General features: G+C 39.7%; 1 long non-coding RNA gene across 2 annotated transcripts; it reads right to left on the reverse strand.

Moving 5' to 3' along the window:
* Window positions 1-6,991: 6,991 nt before the first annotated feature.
* Window positions 6,992-17,520, reverse strand: LOC109864965 (uncharacterized). Of its 2 annotated transcripts, XR_002251519.2 has the most exons (4): window positions 17,260-17,520; window positions 8,304-8,482; window positions 7,950-8,065; window positions 6,993-7,850 (listed from the first exon to the last, which is right to left on the reverse strand). It is a non-coding gene; the product is annotated as an uncharacterized LOC109864965 (long non-coding RNA). The 2 variants fall into 2 exon arrangements; XR_002251518.2 differs by lacking the exon at window positions 17,260-17,520 and having other exon boundaries at window positions 6,992-7,850; window positions 8,304-10,814.
* Between the last annotated feature and the right edge of the window lie 11 nt (window positions 17,521-17,531).

Genomic DNA, 17,531 nt, shown 5'->3' on the forward strand with positions numbered 1-17,531 from the left:
TTAGGATGAGCAATGTCGGAATGACATTGACTAAAATACATTAGTATACTGTATATACATATGAAATGAGTAAAGCAGTATGTAAATATGATTAAAGTGACCAGTGATTCCATGATTCCATATATAGGGCAGCAGCCTCTAAGGTGCAGGCTAGTGATGGCTATTTAACAGACTGATGGACTTGAGCTAGAAGCTGTTTTTCAGTCTCTCGGTCCCAGCTTTGATGCACCTGTACTGACCTCACCTTCTGGATGATAGCGGGGTGAACAGGCCGTGGCTCGGGTGGTTGATGTCCATTTTGGCCTTCCTGTGACATCGGGTGCTGTAAGTGTCCTGGAGGGAATGCAGTGTGCTCCTGGTGATGCGTTGGGCAGAACGCAAGTTGCCCATTCCTCCTCTAGACTGCCATAAACAGCAGTGCTAAAGATGATCAGGGGGTAGGGGGTCTAATATAATATAAATTAGATATTAAGGTGACGATAAGGTGAGAATATTTTGCAGCATGTATGTAAGGGAAAGGCAGGAGACACTTAGTTTCCGTTGATCAATAGCTTTTTGTCTGTTGCTCCATGCGACAAAAGACACTTGATGTATTTAATAATTTCCTGGAATGCTCTCACAGTTCCCGTGTCATCCCATGCATTTCTTTGACCTCTGTCTCTCTACTAGTCTGCGTTACGTTAACGCTGTTATAACCCTCCAGTGTCAGTCTCGGACACTAAGGCTCAAACCAACCACATCTTTGGCTCTGTAGGGTCATGTTCCTAACATTCCTATGTCCATGTGACCTGTAGTAGAAACCGCCCAAGAAGTCAAGCCCTCCATTGTCCTACTCTTTCTCATGAACACTTCTCATGGAAGGAACAGGCCGAGACGAGGCTCAGATACTGGAGATAGATCCTCTATTGATAAGGCCTACCAAAATAGAAAACTCCCATTGTGTACTACTGTAGCTCCTTTGTGCGTGTAATGGAGTGGAAAAAAAGGCTCATGAGGTTCAGAGGAGCTGTGACGAAATAAACCATTTGACTGTTGACCTAGCTATCACATAACGTTCTGAGAACCATATGTTTCTTAGGTAGGAATTTTAGTACTTTAAGTCTAACATTTCCTACAGGTTTCCTCATGGTTCTATTTAAAGTAATGTTCTCAGAACGTCCATAGAACATTAAGAAACAAATGTTCTTCTGTGTGAATTTCAGTACTTCAGCAAACTGTTATCTGCAGGTTGCTTTATGGTTCTATTTAAAGTAATGTTCTTGGAACATTAAGAAAACCCTCCATAAAAAAACAAGAAAACTTTCGTAACGTTAAAAAGAACATTCTGAGAATGTTATTTAAAAGCGTATACATTTTGTTCTCAGCGTCAACAAAACTCTCTCAATCTCTATCTTGTTTAGTGTGTTCAGGTCTGTTGGCAGCACACACTAATTGGCCACACCTGATCTTAACGAGTGCTTGTTTCCTTTGAAATGGGGTCTGTTTGAATAGACTAAAATAAACCGCTTTCTATGAGAAAAAATAAAACATGGCATGCTCACTCAATCCTGGTAGCGCAGTGGACTAATTCCATGGCTAGAGAACAGAAGATCATAGTTTAGAATCTCACTGACACCGTGCCACAAGAAAATGTATGTGTTTGCATGATTAATACCTAAGCAATTGAATTTCCATATGTTCTATCTGTGCTTGGAGTTCAAATCAGTTAACCCAAACTAAGCTAGCAGTGTTAAGTCTTAGTGAAACATGTTCTCAGAACATGACTTCCATTCTGGGAACAAACTTATGGTTTTGTTTCCAGAACCAACGGGAAAGCAAAAACTTACATTGCCACTACTTCCAAGGAACCAAATGTGCTAGCTTGGGGACCGAAGCCATAAATTTCCTTGTAGTTTCCTTGTATTTTTTTCTACCCAATTTTGATCTTGTCTCATCTCGGCAATTCCCTAACGGGCTCGGGAGATGAAGGTCGAGTCATGCGTCCTCCGAAACATGACCCGCCAAACCGCGCTTCTTAACACCCGCCGACTTAACCAGGGAGCCAGCCGCACCAATGTGTCGGAGGAAACACTGTTCACCTGACGACCGAGGTCAGCCTGCAGGCGCCCTGCCCGCCACAAGCAGTCGCTAGAGTGCGATGAGTCATGTAAAGCTCCCCCAGCCAAACCCTGAGATTCAGTGCCTTAGACCTACTGAATTTTTAAAGTTCTGAGAACGGAGGTGATAAGTATCTGTTCTAGGAACGTACAGTACATTTTTAGGTTGCAGGGAGGTTCTGAGAACGTTTTACTTTGGTTCCCTGAAAGTTTTACTGGGAGTTTTTATTAACGTTCTAAGAACGGAAATGAAATGTTTTTAAATAACGTTCGTAGAACACTCTTTGAATGTTACTAATGTTTTTAGTAACTGTTTTTTCTGGAAAGCTTTCTCAATGTTCTGATTACATCCTTTAAATAGAACCATGAGGAAACCTGCAGAAAACATTATGTACTGAAATTCCCACCTAAGAAACATGTGGTTCTCAGAATGTTACGTGTCTGGGTATCTTGCACCATTCCCAGAGCATTGTGGCAAAATAACCAAAGGACAACCATGCTCTCACCAAGTTCTAAGAAACATATGGTCCTCAGAACGTTATGTGCTAGTTGGGGATGCTCTTATTTGGAGAAACAGAGGGTTACTTTGGAACTCAATGGTCTTCACAACACAATCAAATCATTTGAAAGGGAAGCAATGCCAATTAACTGTGAATGACAGAACACTCAAATGCATTTAGACACTAATCAGTTAAATTGATTTTATTTGTTTATGAACCATTAGAGCTCCATACAGCACTCAAAGTGCTGAATAAGTCACATCTTTGTTTTGTCAGAGACCACTGCTAATATAGTTGTACAGGCTTGAAGTGGACATAAAAAAATGATTGAATAACCAAAGTAGTGATGCATGTTCAGTGAGATGCTTGTTCAATAGCCCACCATCGGAATACATAATTATGTGTTCTATGAGATGTAATAGGGTCATATGGCGTTGGGGTTCATATAATATTTTCAGTGTTGTAGAATAACGCATAATACTGTGAGTATTATACACAGGATTGAAAAGTTGTTGTCCAGATGTGTCAAAGCATACTGTACATACCCCATAATAACCCCAAATATTCATAATTCTACACAACATACAGTCAAAAATGTTTTGTTTGAAAACATGGGTTGATAAATGAGGCCTCATGATCTTGTTCTCAAGTCTGCCATCGTGTCGTTCCTCGAAGGGGCGGACTGCAAATGGACAAGAGCATATTTTTAAAATGAATTTGTCCTTATCATTTCCCTTCTCTAACCAGACAGCCCTCGTGGAGGGGGGTCTGCGGCAGGAAAAACAACAACATTGTCATCTGTTTTCAGGGGGGTGCCAGAATCCCAGTCTCTGGTTGTGTCTTGGCTCTGAGGAGCAATGCTGAGGAAGTCACATGCTATTAGCTGAGCTAGGAAAACAGCAGTGGAGTCTGAGATATGTTGGCCTCTGTGTCCAGTGTCCACACGCCAGCTCACAGATAACAGAGCAATGGCACACCCAGTGTTAATCTAGCATAGAAGGTATTTCCGCCCACACCCCCCCCCCCCCCCCCCCTCCTTTGGTGACCTTCTCATTTGCCCCCTGTGTATCAACCATTACTTGCCTTCCAGTCCCATTCTTTCTTTTTCTCACGTTATTTTCCCAGATAACAAAATGTAATTAATTCTAGACACAGGGAGGACTTGTATAAAGTGCAGACCCACAACAGACAACACCCTCCAACTGAAGATTGTTTTCCTAGTAAATTGTGGCTTGGGCTGGAAGGGCGCTGTGGTAGGACACTCAGACCCACACAGTGTATTAACCAGGTTTAATATAATGACGACAAACTCCATGTTTGTAGCTCTTCCAAGAGGCAGCGCTGCATTTCTCAGAGGCATAATTTTTTTCTCAGACTCATTTACTGCAGTACCTCACCAAGTTGTCACATTATAGCCACTGTTAAGACTTACTGGTCATATCTCAAGTTCGCTACAACACTGAACCTTCACACTTGCGTCTATTTGTTATAATAGTAGTTTGGTCCTGAGGTTGCTGATAGTGAAGTACGGCATTATGTCTAAATGACCATGCGTGTTCACTGAAATCAAATCTCACACATTCCAAAACCAGGAGAAGGAGAAAGTGTATCATTCATAAATCATGTGGATGGGGACCCAGGATAATGTTTCTTTGTTTGTCCATGGTCTGCTACAGCCACTTTAGTCACTCACTGAACCCTCACTAAGCTTTGAAACCCCCAGGCCCCCAGAGGTCTGCTGGGAGAGTGAAACATGCATGGCATCTGACCCCAGCCCTGCTGCTGGACCAAAGTGAAGGTACTTTTAAAACCAGCACGAAATTAAAGTCTGTGTGTTTAGAATCAATATTTCACAAAGTGGATGATATAAGACACGCTTTTTTGTTATGGGGCACCATGTCATCTTAGCTCCTCTCAAAGGATTGAGTTCTGATGTATTGTGCATGGATAAATCAGGTCAACCTTGAAGGATACTAACTCCTCTCGGTTCAAGGGTTTTAGCCTGGAGTTATTTTGGGTCAATTTTGAATCTACAATTGACATATCTTCCCTGGCCTTGTTGACCTCACTTCATTCAGTTTCGTAGAGTCAGGGTTAGAGAGGGTCACAACATCAGTAGTTAACATGTCCAGAATGACGACTGGTGGTATTTGACTGAGCCATCAATTTGAGAGTTTTTCTTAAAAATGACATTTATTTACCAGGTTTGGAACATATACCAGGACAATTGACACACCAACTTCTCTTTTATCTACAAGAGTCTGTCAGAGAAAAATGGGAAATAAATTATACAATAGCTAAACTCTATCGTGGAATTCAAAACAAAAGGTGGAATTATCTTGGAGTTTCCCGATGTATTATTTTAAAATGCGCAAGTAGATAAGTCGAGGGAAGGAGAGACACCTCACACAGAAGGTTAATATCTGAATGGGCTAGGTTGTTATATGTAATTGGAGGGAGCAGCTTATGAAAATGACATGGCAGGGACGAAGGCTTTAATTAGATCAAGATCATGAGCAGAAATGAATTTAAATCCTCACTCATTTATGGAGAGCTAGACTGGAGCAGGGCGGGAGAGTATGTAGGTGAAACTGATTGTATGCCATTGCAGTGTTGTAATAGTAGTATTTTGAGAAAAGATACCATTTATATCGCTTTTCAATTCCCTTAGGACTGTAAAGTATTATGTCACATGTAGGCCTATGCAAGTCTGCATTCCTGTTCAATTGATTGTGACAATACTGTATTTTCAGGTCAGGCTGAGGTCTTTCCCTGCTTTTGTCATTTAGGGTTTTCTTTAACTATAAATTACTTACAGAAAGTCAATTTGGAAAGTGTAAATTATACACTGAGTGTACAAAACATTAGGAACACCTGCTGTTCCCATGACATAGACTGACCAGATGAATGCTATGATCCCTTATTGATGTCACTTGTTAAATCCACTTCAAATCAGTGCAGATGAAGGGGATTAGACAGGTTAAAGAAGGATTTTTAAGGCTTGAGACAATTGAGACATGGTTTGTGTGCCATTGAGGGTGAATGGGGAAGACAACATATTTATTGGGTATCATAGTAGGTGCCAGGTGCACCGGTTTGTGTCAGGAATTGCAACGCTGCTGGGTTTTTTCACACTCAACACCTGACCTCTGTGTATCAAGAATAGTCCACCACCCAAAGGACATCCAGCCAACGTCACACAACTGTGGGAAGCATTGGAGCCAAATGGGCCAGCATCCCTGTGGAACGCTTTTGACACCTTGTAGGGGGGTATACTCAGTGTACATCATCAAGCAGGTTAACAAAAACAATGAGAGCTCACATGCCGTCTGGTGGTCATAGAACTAACTGCCACAAGATGGGGCCACCTTCTGCCTCCCACAACAGTAGGCCAAAATGTAAAATGATGAGTTTGAACAATAACAAAACACGAGAATCCCCTTCAACATTTTTAACAATCAAGTTACATTTGGGCTCCTAAAGTAAATGTAATTTAGGCTGTTTTGAAAATATATTAGGTAATAGAATTTAATGACTAATGATATAACTTAAAGGGGAACTGCACCCACTGATTTGGACTCGTTTTTTGGCTTGCTCTTCAAGAAATGCTGGCGGCCATGACAGAAGCCAAATGTGATTTGGCTTGGGGGTGTGGTTTGATGTGGGTGTTTGTGTTAAACGCTCTACAACAAAGCTTTCCTAGTGTCCAACAAGCTTTCTCTGCCCTTAGCCTTGTTCTGAACACCTCCAAAACAAAGGTCATGTGGTTTGGTAAGAAGAATGCCCCTCTCCCCACAGGTGTGATTACTACCTCTGAGGGTTTAGAACTTGAGGTAGTTACCTCATATAAGTACTTGGGAGTATGGCTAGATGGTACACTGTCCTTCTCTCAGCACATATCAAAGCTGCAGGCTAAAGTTAATTCTAGATTTGGTTTCTTCTATCGTAATCGCTCCTCTTTCACCCCAGCTGCCAAACTAACCCTGATTCAGATGACCATCTTACCCATGCCAGATTACAGAAATGTAATTTATAGATCGGCAGGTAAAGGTGCTCTCGAGCGGCTAGATGTTCTTTACCATTCGGCCATCAGATTTGCCACCAATGCTCCTTATCCAATGCTCCATATAGGACACATCACTGCACTCTATACTCTTCTGTAAACTGGTCATCTCTGTATACCCGTCGCAAGACCCACTGGTTGATGCTTATTTATAAAACCCTCTTAGAAATCACTCCCCTGCCCCATCTGAGATATCTAATGCAGCCCTCATCCTCCACATACAACACCCGTTCTGCCAAGGTCCCCAAAGCACACATTCGTGAGTCGCTCGTCTTTTCAGTTCGCTGTAGCTAGCGACTGGAACGAGCTGCAACAAACACTAAAACTGGACAGTTTTATCTCAATCTCTTTATTCAAAGACTCAATCATGGACACCCTTACTGGCAGTTGTGGCTGCTTTGCGTGATGTATTGTTGTCTCTATCTTCTTGCCCTTTGTGCTGTTGTCTGTGCCCAATAATGTTTGTACCTTGTTTTGTGCTGCTACCATGTTGTGTTGATACCATGCTTTGTTTTCATGTGTTGCTGCCATGCTATGTTGTTGTCTTAGGTCTCGCTTTATGTAGTGCTGTGTTGTCTCTCGTCGTGATGCGTGTTTAATTATTTTTTAAATAATAATAATTTCAGCCTCCTTCCCCCGCAGGAGGCATTTTGGTAGGCCGTCATTGTAAATAAGAATGCCAAGTTAAATAAAGGTAAATAAAAATAATGTTTGTAGATATTCTAAACTAAGTGTTTAGATAACATTCAAATGTAGTAACAGGTCCATGTAGAATAAACAACCATTTACATAAAACCATAGAATCAGTGTTCTGCTAATATAACAATGTGCACCTTTCATCATTCATTGTCACTCCCTGCCGATACAGATACTGTGCCTATCAACATTTTGTCTGGTGATAATTGGGCTACCTTGGTAAACATGTCAGAGTGGTCATACCTTCCTATATGGTGTCCTGTATACACCAGGAGTTACCTGATCCTGGTGCAGAATACACTGGGTTTCTCCCTCCCCATATTGACTGATACAATTCAATAATAAAAAAAGACAATAAGTAAAAGTTGTCTAGTAAAATGTTCATGCTGTGTCAGGTCCCTCTCCATTTAGAGACATCAGTATGAAGCCCGTATGTCAGTCTGGACTTCATCACATCATCTTGCAAGTCTCCTAGTGCTGGGTCAATAGATGCATCTGTGAACAAATACACAGTCACTGTTCAATTACCAATGCCAGTTAGAATATGTGATATACTATGTTAAAGTTTGAACAGGTCAGACTAAACCTACCTACCTCTCCATTGACGACCGTTAGTAAGCAGGCAAGAAGTGAGGCTGGAGGCGAGTTCTTTGCCAGCGCCCCATTGATGGGCATGGCAGCGTAGATGAGCTCCTGGCCCCTCAAAGATACTGGTCAGTCACACAAACAGAGCACTGATTACATTATTAATGGTGGTTCTAATTAGCATGGTGAAATCAACCTGATCATTGCATTCACCTTTCTATTTCACTTCAGATGTCATGATATGCGAAGTGAAATATTATGACAAACGCAGTGATCAGCCTGGTGGAACTAGGCTATGTTATAAAGGTGAATTGGGACCAAACTCACAACTGTTTGACCTTGACCAGGGCAAATGTCACCAACCTGATTCAAGTGTCCACACTGTTCCATTTATAGGAATGCTCACAGGAAGGGCATGTCTGTGTGTTTCTGAGGGTCCCCTTGCTGGTCTTTTCTATGTTGCATGAAACTGGACATCTCTCGAACAACTGCAGCTGGCAATGTACTTCGTCATCTTACGAGGTGGTGTTGACTGGTAGGGTCTGGGACAGCGTGATACAATAGACAGCCAAGTAACACATTTCATTGTTATAAAGAAAGGACTAAGTGTTTTGATAATGTACTTCACAACCAAAATGTATCTGCTTGGCTGGGTAATTAAAATTAGTTTTGCAATCTGGATATATTTATTTTGTATACAACTTTTCACATAACACACATTGCCGTTGTTGATGAAGCCGTCTGTGTCATCAGGGCAGTAACTCGGTCAAGATAATTCTAGGTCGTCACTAGTTACAGCCACAAAGTCATATAGGCCGCCTATTTCTACAATTGCTCTTCTTAAAATGTGATTTTAAACCTAACCTTAACCACACAGTTAACCATATGCCTAACCTCAGTGGTGTAGCCAGAAATTCATTAGTGGGTGTGTGGACAAAAATTAGCTCTGATTGGGAAATGTAATTTTGAACGCTATTCCAACTCGAAATTCCAAGTTCAAACTCAGGCATTTTTCTAGTGCTCTGACTTTCCGATCTGAAGATCACTAACGTCATGATTTGACCTAGTTTTTTCCTCTCCCAGTTCCCTTGAAAGCACCAATAGTTCACTGTATTAGTCAGACTCAGACATGAGTTAGCTACATCCATTATTAAGTTTTGCCCTAAACAAAACGGAATACACCTGTATGAGCTACAAAATAACTTGCAAATACGACTTGTAGGCTAACATTAGCTAGCTAGTTAACTAACGTTAGCTAGCCTGTAGCCAGCCTGCCTTGCTAGCATTATCAAATGATAACGTTACATAACCAGCAGTATCTAGATAATACACAATAAACTTGTATGAGCTACGACCTAACTACGTTCAAATGAGGTATCTAGCTAGCTAGTTACATTAGCTAGCCTGGCTCGCTAGATCAAAAGATAGCTAGCTAGCTACCTATATTTTGTTGTGTTACATCCCAAATTTGTAATTTATTGAATTTAGATTTTTTGGGGTCACTGGCCTACACACAATACCCCACAATGTCAACGTTGAATTATGTTTTTTGGAAAATGCTTACAAATTAATAAAAAAATGAAAAGCTGAAATGTCTTGAGTCAATAAGTACACAACACCTTTGCTAAGGCAAGCCTAAATAAGTTCAGGATTACAAATGTGCTTAACAAGTCACATAATAAGTTGCATAGACTCACTCTGTGTGCAATAATAGTGTTTAACATGATTTTTTTAATGACTACCTCATCTCTGTTCCCCACACACACAATTATCTGTAAGGTCCCTCAGTCGAGCAGTGAATTTCAAACACAGATTTAACCACAAAACACCAGGAAGGTTTTCCAATGCCTCGCAAAGAAGGGCACCTATTGGTAGATGGTACAAAATGTAAAAGGAGACATTGAATATCCCTTTGAACATGGTGAAGATATTAATTACACTTTGTATTGTGTAACAAGACTTATTTTTTTTAATTTAAACTTTATTTAAACTAGGCAAGTCAGTTAAGAACAAATTGTTATTTACAATGACGGCCTACCCCGGCTAGACTGCTGTGCCACTCGGGAGCCCCGTCACTATATCCAGTCACTACAAAGATACAGGCGTCTTTCCTAACTCAGTTGCCGGAGAGGAAGGAAACCGCTCAGGGATTTGACCATAAGGGTAATGGTGACTTTAAAACAGGTACAGCTGTGATAAGAGAAAACTGAGGATGGATCAACAACCAGCGGTGGAAAAGTACCCAATTGTCATACTTGAGTAAAAGTAAAGATACCTCAATAGAAAATAGTAAGTGAAATTCACCCAGTAAAATACTACTTTAGTAAATGTCTAACAGTATTTGGTTTTAAATATACTTAAGTATCAAAGTAAATGTAATTGCTAAAATATACTTAAGTATTAATCATTTAAAAAAATATGATATTCTGCAAACCAGACACCCCTTTTTTTCCAGATAGCCAGGGGCACACTCCAACACTCAGCCATCATTTACAAACAAAGCATGTGTGTTTAGTGAGTCCGTCAGACAAGAGGTAGTTGGGATGCCAAGGGATGTTGTCTTGATAAGTGCGTGAATTTTAAAATTTTCCTGTCCTGCTAAGCTTTCCAAATGTAACAAGTACTTTTGGGTGTCAGGGTACTTTATTTTTAAAATACTTTATTTTCTTTAAGAATGTAGTGAAGTAAAAGTAGTCAAAAATATAAATAGTCAAGTACAGATACCCCAAAAATCTACTTAAGTAGTACTATTTTTAGTTAAGTACTTAACACCACTGTCAACAACATTGTAGTTACTCCACAATACTAACCTAATTGACAGAGATGCAGTCTCAATCACACTCCACACTGCCCTTTCCCACCTGGACAATAAAGAGATGCTCTGCTTTTTTGACACCACACTCCAAAAAACAAGTTCTGCAGGCTCTAGTTTTGTCTAATCTTGATTATTGTCCAGTCGTGTGGTCCAGTGCTGCAGGGAAAGACCAAGTTAAGCTGCAGCTGGCCCAGAACAGAGTGGCACGTTTTGCCCTTAATTGTAATCAGAGGGCTGATATAAATAATGTGCATGCCAGTCTCTCTTGGCTAAGAGTTGAGGAAAGACTGACTGCATCACTTCTTCTTAAAGAAACAATGTGTTGAAAATCACATTGTTTGCATAGTCAATTTACACACAGCTCTGACACACACACTTATCCAACCAGACATGCCACCAGAGGTCTTTTCACAGTCCCCAAATCCAGAACAATTTCAAGAAAGCGTACAGTATTATATTGAGCCCTTATTGCATGGAACTTCCTTCCATCTTATATTGCTAAAATAAACAGCAAACCTGGTTAAAAAAACAACACACGCCTCTCCCCTATTTGATCTAGATAGGTTGTGTGTATGCATTGATATGTAGGCTACGTGTGCCTTTGTTTTTAAATATATGTAGTTCTGTTCTTGAGCTGTTCTTGTCTGTTGATGTTCTGTATAACGTTTCATGTTTTGTGTGGACCCCAGGAAGAATGGCTGCTGCTTTTGTCCCCAGATTCTCAAAAAGTTCTACAGCTGCGCCATCGGTTGCATCACCGCCTGGTATGGCATCTGACCGTAAGATGCTACAGAAGGTAGTGCATATGGCCCAGTACATCACTGGGGCCAAGTTTCCTGCCATCCAGGACCTATATAATAGGCGGGGTCGAGGAAAGCCCATAAGATTGTCACAGACTCCAGTCACCCAAGTCAAAGACTGTTTTCTCTGCTACCGCATGGCAAGCGGTACCGGAGCGCCAATTCTTCGACCAAAAGGCTCCTTAACAGCTTCTACCCACATGCCATAAGACTGCTGAACAATTAATCAAATGGCCACCGGGCAAAAGTTGAGAATGACACAAATATATATATTTTTTCAAGACCTCTTGCAATCCGCGTTGGCATGCTGTCAATTTTATGGCTAGGGGGTGCCGCTAGCGGCATTCCGCTGAAAAGGCAGTGTGCGAAATTCAAAAATATTTTTTTGAAATATGTAACTTTCCCACATTAACAAGTGCAATACACCAAATGAAAGAAACTTATTGTTTCTAAATTAACTAAATGAATCCCTTTGTCTGTAGAAAAGCAATGGAACGCGAGCTACCTCTCACGTGAATGAGCGTCATGAGCTTATGGCACTCTGCCAGATCACTGACTCAAAGAGCCCTTATGAGCCCCTCCTGAACAGTAGAAGCCTCAAACAAGTTTCTAAAGACTGGTGACATCTAGAGGAAGCCTTAGTAAGTGCAATTTGACACCATAGACGCTGTATATTCAATAGGCCAAGCTTTGAAAAACTACAAACCTCAAATTTCTCAATTCCTGGTTGGATTTTTCTCAGGTTTTCACCTGCCATATGAGTTCTGTTATACTCACAGACATCATTCCAACAGTTTTAGAAACTTCAGAGTATTTTCAATCCAAACCTACTAATAATATGCATATATTATCAACTGGGACTGAGTAGCAGGCAGTTTACTCTGGGCACGCTTTTCATCCAAACGTGAAAATGCTGCCCCCTATCCCAAACAAGTTATTAACTTCTGGGCCACATCCTGACTGATGGCAGCCCATTCTTGCATAATCAATGCTTGGAGTTTGTCAGAATGTGTGGGTTTTTGTTTGTCCACCCGCCTCTTGAGGATTGACCACAAGTTCTCAATGGGATTAAGGTCTGGGAAGTTTCCTTGGCCATGGACCCAAAATATTAATGTTTTCCCCGAGCCACTTAGTTATCACTTTTGCAAGGTGCTCCATCATGCTGGAAAAGGCATTGTTCGTCACCAAACTATTCCTGGATGTTTGGGAGAAGTTGCTCTCGGAGGATGTGTTGGTACCATTCTTTATTCATGGCTGTGTTCTTAGGCAAAATTGTGAGTGAGCCCACTCCCTTGTCTGAGAAGCAACCCCACACATGAATGGTCTCAGGATGCTTTACTGTTGGCATGACACAGGACTGATGGTAGCGCTCACCATGTTTTCTCCGGACAAGCTTTTTTCCGGATGACCCAAACAATCGGAAAGGGGACTCATTAGAGAAAATTACTTTACTCCAGTCCTCAGCAGTCCAATCCCTGTACTTTTTTGCAGAATATCAGTCTGTCCCTGATGTTTTTCCTGGAGAGAAGTGACTTCTTTGCTGCCCTTCTTGACACCAGGCCATCCTCCAAAAGTCTTTGCCTCACTGTGCGTGCAGATGCACTCACACCTGCCTGCTGCCATTCCTGAGCAAGCTCTGTACTGGTGGTGCCCCAGATCCCGCAGGTGAATCAACTTTAGGAGATGGTCCTGGCACTTGCTGGACTTTTTTGGGCGACCTGAAGCATTCTTCACAACAATTGAACCGCTCTCCTTGAAGTTCTTGAATATCCAATAAATGGTTGATTTAGGTGCAATTTTACTGGCAGCAATATCCTTTCCTGTGAAGCCTTTTTTTGTGCAAAGCAATGATGACGGCACGTGTTTCCTTGCAGGTAACCACGGCTGACAGAGGACGAGCAATGATTCCAAGCACCACCCTCCTTTTGAAGCTCCCCGCCCTGTTATCCGAACTCAATCAGCATGACAGAGTGATCTCCAGCCCTGTTCTCGTCAACACTCACACCTGTGTTAACGAAATAATCACTGACATGATGTCAACTGGTCCTTTTGTGGCAGGGCTGAAATGCAGTGGAAATGTTTTGGAGGGTTCAGTTCATTTGCATGGCAAAGAGGGACTTTGCAATTAATTGCAATTCATCTGATCACTCTTCATAACATTCTGGAGTATATGCAAATTGCCATTATACAAACTGAGGCAGCAGACTGTGAAAATGTATATTTGTGTCATTCTCAAAACTTTTGGCCACGACTGTATATAGCATCGTTATTGTTATTTTATTGAGTTATTTATTTTTTAACTTTATTTGGTAAATACTTTTCTTAACTCTTTTTGAACTGCACTGATTTTAATGTTCCTGAGAGGCTGAGTTACAGTTGTAATTATTTTGAAAGTAATGAAATGGGCAAATGTTGCACAATCCAGGTGTGGAAAGCTCTTACAGATTTACCCAGAAAGACTCACAGCTGTAATCGCTGCCAAATGGGATTCTAACATGTATTAACTTAGGGTTGAATACTTATATAATCAAGATGTAATTGTTTATTTGTATTTTATAGTATTTTGTATTTTGTATTATTAGTATTTTGACCAAAAAAATCTATTAAATCCATTTTAATCCCACCTTGTAACACAACAAAATGTGGAAAAGGTAAAGGGTTGTGATTGTTAAATAACCAGCAATAACGTTATTTAATGTTGTTCGCTAAATTGTACCAGAGAGGTCATTATATTCCGGTATACCTGGTTATACTCACCACCACCGGTTGTTGCACACCAAGCAAGCATTACTGTTGTAGAATCCAAGCAAGTACCTTATATATATATATATATAATAATATATATATATATATATATATATATTTTTTAAATTCAAATATAGATCAACAATTTACATTCTTAGATCATACAAAAAAAACAATTCTAAGTGCAATTGTAATCACTCTGAAAAAGTCTTATTGTAATGATTTAGGAAAATGTTATTCTTGTTATTGTTCACTAGAGTTAATGCTTTAACAAAATACTTAAATTCAATTCCAGTAAAAATGGAAGACCTCTCAATTTATTAAACACATTATTTGGAATGAAATACCATATTGAATCAGTATTGATCAAAACATTATCAACCAGTTTATCTTGAAAGTGTTATTTATGTCAACAAAATCCAACACTTCTAGACCGCCTTCAGCTCTTTTGTTAGAAAGGACAGATTTTTTGAGTTTGTGAGACTTATTTTTCCAGATGAAGTCAAGAAAGGTCTTATTGATCTCTTTACGAGTAGCAGGATTTACACATAACGATAATGAGGGGTACACAAAACGAGACAGTCCCTCTGCTTTGGACAGAAGTACTCTCCCAAGTATAGAAAGATCTCTTTGTAGCCAACTATTAAATATATTTTTAGTTCTCTTCATTTTAGGAGAGAAATTCAAATGTTGTCTGACTAAGTGGTTTTTTGACAGATGTATTCCTAAATATTTAATACAGTCCTTTCCAGAAATATTTTCTAGTTCTTTATCATCAGAGTCAAATTCACATAAGATTTCACATTTAGAAACATTCAGTATTAATCCTGATGCAATAGAAAATGCAGTTATAGCATTAAGGCATGGGCAACCTGGTCTTTGTCTCAAGAAAAGAGTAGTATCATCAGCCAGTTGGGAAATTTGGATTTCTTTGTTAAAAATGGTTAAGCCATACAAATTTGCATTATTCAGACTATCTGGAGATAGAAGTTCCACATCTAAAATGAATACAAATGGCGAAATTGGGCATCTCTGTCGTACACTTCTGTTGATACTGAATCTTTTGGAAGTATTAAGGTTTAAAAGCACAGAACTATTTATATCTTTGTAAAACATGCAAATTACTTTGCGAATAAAATGTTCACTAAATCCAAAAAGTTTAAGAGACCTAAAGGGAAATGCATGTTCAATTGTGTCAAAGGCTTTACAGAAGTCCAAAAATAAGACAACCGCATCTGAGTCAATTGCATCTGAATCATTTACAAGGTCCAAGATTAAACGAACGTTAGAGCTTATGTGACGGCCCTTCATAAGTCCTGTTTGAGTCTCATTTATAATGATATCTATTCCTTTCTTTAATCTGTTGGCATAAACCAGATGCAATCAATTTGTAATCAATATTTAATGAAGTAATTGGTCTCAAATTGTCAATAAGAGAAGGGTCTTTATCGGGCTTCGGAATCAATGAAATAAGGCCCTGTTTCATAGTGGAGACCATTTCCCCATTTTTAATGCAATCTTGAAACATATTAAAAATCGGGTCTTCTAGTAACCCCCAAAACTGTCTATAGAATTCAACTGACAGGGCCATCAGGGCCAGGTGATTTCCCTTTTTTCATTGAATTCAGAGCCTCTAATTTCTTCAATTGAAGAATCGCAAACTGAGTGGAAATCATCCTCAATTACAGGGCCATAATTACAGGGCCATAATTCTGAATGTGGCAAATGTAGCTTTCACAACCATCTTCCTGAAATTGAGAGCTGTAAAAGGTTTTCATAAAAGGAATTGACAAATTATGATATTGTAATGGGATCTTTGCATAAAACATAGTTAATTTTGAGTGCAGTTATAGATTTTCTTTTGTGGTTTCTCTTTTCAAGTGCAAAAAAGTAACTAGTGTTTCTTTCCCCCTCTTCACTCCATTTTGCTCTTGACCTTACAAAGGCACCCTTTGCCAAATCCGTGTAAAGCGGTTCTAATTCTAGTTGTAAAGACTTGAATACAGACTCCTCTTCTTCAGATAGATTATATTTCTTTAGAAAACTGTCAAACTTGCTCATCATCTCCTTTTCTCTAAGGCTCTTTAATTGCATCAGCTCTTTGGCGAGTTTCATGGCTACCACTCTGACTTTATATTTGAAAAATTCCCATCTACTTCCATGACCCAAGTCTTTTCTTGCAAAAATATATTTAGCTAATGATTTGATGATTTCAATGAGAGTAGTATCTTTAAGAAGTGTGTTGTTTAATTTCCAATAACCTCGAGTACCTTTAGATGTTTTAGTAGCTTGTAAATTCAGGGAAATCAAGTGATGATCAGAAAAGGGAGCCAACTGATGATCTACATCTATAACAAATTGTAACAAAAAGGAGGGACATTATGAATAAATCTATTCTAGATTTACGTGACATAGTTGTTGGTCCAGGTATAACCCTTTGCATCCGGATTGAAATAACGCCAGGCATCCTCAACACAGAGATCCTTGCATAATGTAACGATAATGTTACTATTTTGAGGGCTTTGACTCGTTCTAGGAGGAAAACGATCAGCAGATGCATCAGGTGTTTCATTAAAATCCCCTGAAATAATTAGAAAAACCTCTGAGTATTTGTTGCTTAAATCCTGTACTTTCCTGGTAAATTGGGTAAAAAGGATCTTATTAGGAGTATGTGAGTTGTCCGTATACATTACAGATGATGAAAATAGCATTGTCAAGTTTAACAGTTACTATGACCCATATCCCGTCTTGTGAAGATGTGGATTCTAGAAGGACACAATCTGCGCTACTGCGTTTACAATATAAAAATAAAGCTTTCCTTTTTGTAGGATTTCTCAAACCCCTAGCATTCAGGCTAACGATATTGTGTGAATTGAAAACGAACTCCTGCATTAAAAAAAGAAAGAACACAAATTAGATAACACAAGTAGTAATGTGACCAATAAAACAAACAGTGAACCTTGAGAGGATTACTCCGACGGAAAACTACGCTCGGCTGAGGTAGCGGTGGTGGTTAACAGAATAACAAATCTATTTACTTCCTTTTTTGTTGTTGTTGTTGGCAAGTGTTCATCGGTTGTAGTTCGAACGGTACATTTACTCGTGGTATTACTCACAGTTCCAATTTGGTTAATGTCAACAGAGTTACCCAGTAATAATTCTTCCTTCGATAAACGCGTGTGGGCCCTTGAACCCAGCCTTCTTTCCCTCTTTGTCGTGCCTTCTCCAAGC

The sequence above is a fragment of the Oncorhynchus kisutch genome, linkage group LG2 (genome assembly GCF_002021735.2).
Source record: "Oncorhynchus kisutch isolate 150728-3 linkage group LG2, Okis_V2, whole genome shotgun sequence".
NCBI classification, from domain to species: Eukaryota; Metazoa; Chordata; class Actinopteri; order Salmoniformes; family Salmonidae; genus Oncorhynchus; species Oncorhynchus kisutch.